The following is a 2,753-nucleotide window of genomic DNA, read 5'->3' on the forward strand; positions in this document are numbered from 1 at the left end:
TTGTCAAGAAAAGTTCATTTATAGTCACTCAAGCCTAGAAAAGCCTTATTACTCGGTTTAAATGCCTTTATAATCTCATTATTGAATTTATTTTGAATTGTTTTTACATTTTTTGATTAAAACAGATTGTAATTGATTCTTTGCCTCAATAAACGTGGAGCGAAAGCCATCCATTGTCAAGAAAAGTTCATTTATAGTCACTCATGCCTAGAAAAGCCTTATTACTCGGTTTAAATGCCTTTATAATCCCATTATTGAATTTATTTTGAATTGTTTTTACATTTTTTGATTAAAACAGATTGTAATTGATTGTTTGCCTCGGGAAACGTGGAGCGAAAGCCATCTATTGTCAAGAAAAGTTCATTTATAGTCACTCATGCGTAGAAAAGCCTTATTACTCGGTTTAAATGCCTTTATAATCCCATTACTGAATTTATTTTGAATTTTTTTTACATTTTTTGATTAAAACATATTGTAATTGAATGTTTACCTCTAGAAACATGGAGGAAAAGCCATCCATTGTCAAGAAAAGTTCATTTATAGTCACTCAAGCCTAGAAAAGCCTTATTACTCGGTTTAAATGCCTTTATAATCCCATTATTGAATTTATTTTGAATTTTTTTTACATTTTTTGATTCAAACATATTGTAATTGATTGTTTGCCTCGGGAAACGTGGAGCGAAAGCCATCCATTGTCAAGAAAAGTTCATTTATAGTCACTCATTCCTAGAAATGCCTTATTACTCGGTTTAAATGCCTTTATAATCCCATTATTGAATTTATTTTGATTTTTTTTACATTTTTTGATTAAAACATATTCTAATTGATTGTTTACCTCGAGAAACTTGGAGCGAAAGCCATCCATTCTTAAGAAAAGTTCATTTATAGTGACTCATGCCTAGAAAAGCCTTATTACTCGGTTTAAATGCCTTTATAATCCCATTATTGAATTTATTTTGAATGTTTTTTTACATTTTTTGATTAAAACAGATTGCAATTGATTGTTTGCCTCGAGAAACGTGGAGCGAAGGCCATCCATTGTCAACAAAAGTTCATTTATAGTCACTCATGCCTAGAAAAGCCTTATTACTCGGTTTAAATGCCTTTATAATCCCATTATTGAATTTATTTTGAATTGTTTTTACATTTTTTGATTAAAACAGATTGTAATTGATTGTTTGCCTCGGGAAACGTGGAGCGAAAGCCATCCATTGGCAAGAAAAGTTCATTTATAGTCACTCATGCCTAGAAAAGCCTTATTACTCGGTTTAAATGCCTTTATAATCCCATTATTGAATTTATTTTGAATTGTTTTTACATTTTTTGATTAAAACAGATTGTAATTGATTCTTTGCCTCGGGAAACGTGGAGCGAAAGCCATCCATTGTCAAGAAAAGTTCATTTATAGTCACTCAAGCCTAGAAAAGCCTTATTACTCGGTTTAAATGCCTTTATAATCTCATTATTGAATTTATTTTGAATTGTTTTTACATTTTTTGATTAAAACAGATTGTAATTGATTCTTTGCCTCAGGAAACGTGGAGCGAAAGCCATCCATTGTCAAGAAAAGTTCATTTATAGTCACTCATGCCTAGAAAAGCCTTATTACTCGGTTTAAATGCCTTTATAATCCCATTATTGAATTTATTTTGAATTGTTTTTACATTTTTTGATTAAAACAGATTGTAATTGATTGTTTGCCTCGGGAAACGTGGAGCGAAAGCCATCCATTGTGAAGAAAAGTTCATTTATAGTCACTCATGCCTAGAAAAGCCTTATTACTCGGTTTAAATGCCTTTATAATCCCATTATTGAATTTATTTTGAATTGTTTTTACATTTTTTGATTAAAACAGATTGTAATTGATTCTTTGCCTCGGGAAACGTGGAGCGAAAGCCATCCATTGGCAAGAAAAGTTCATTTATAGTCACTCATGCCTAGAAAAGCCTTATTACTCGGTTTAAATGCCTTTATAATCCCATTATTGAATTTATTTTGAATTGTTTTTACATTTTTTGATTAAAACAGATTGTAATTGATTCTTTGCCTCGGGAAACGTGGAGCGAAAGCCATCCATTGTCAAGAAAAGTTCATTTATAGTCACTCAAGCCTAGAAAAGCCTTATTACTCGGTTTAAATGCCTTTATAATCTCATTATTGAATTTATTTTGAATTGTTTTTACATTTTTTGATTAAAACAGATTGTAATTGATTCTTTGCCTCAGGAAACGTGGAGCAAAAGCCATCCATTGTCAAGAAAAGTTCATTTATAGTCACTCATGCCTAGAAAAGCCTTATTACTCGGTTTAAATGCCTTTATAATCCCATTATTGAATTTATTTTGAATTGTTTTTACATTTTTTGATTAAAACAGATTGTAATTGATTGTTTGCCTCGGGAAACGTGGAGCGAAAGCCATCCATTGTGAAGAAAAGTTCATTTATAGTCACTCATGCCTAGAAAAGCCTTATTACTCGGTTTAAATGCCTTTATAATCCCATTATTGAATTTATTTTGAATTGTTTTTACATTTTTTGATTAAAACAGATTGTAATTGATTGTTTGCCTCGGGAAACGTGGAGCGAAAGCCATCCATTGGCAAGAAAAGTTCATTTATAGTCACTCATGCCTAGAAAAGCCTTATTACTCGGTTTAAATGCCTTTATAATCCCATTATTGAATTTATTTTGAATTGTTTTTACATTTTTTGATTAAAACAGATTGTAATTGATTCTTTGCCTCGGGAAACGTGG

This window comes from Theobroma cacao, unplaced genomic scaffold (assembly GCF_053813885.1).
Source record: "Theobroma cacao isolate CCN51 unplaced genomic scaffold, ASM5381388v1 tig011, whole genome shotgun sequence".
Classification (NCBI taxonomy): domain Eukaryota; kingdom Viridiplantae; phylum Streptophyta; class Magnoliopsida; order Malvales; family Malvaceae; genus Theobroma; species Theobroma cacao.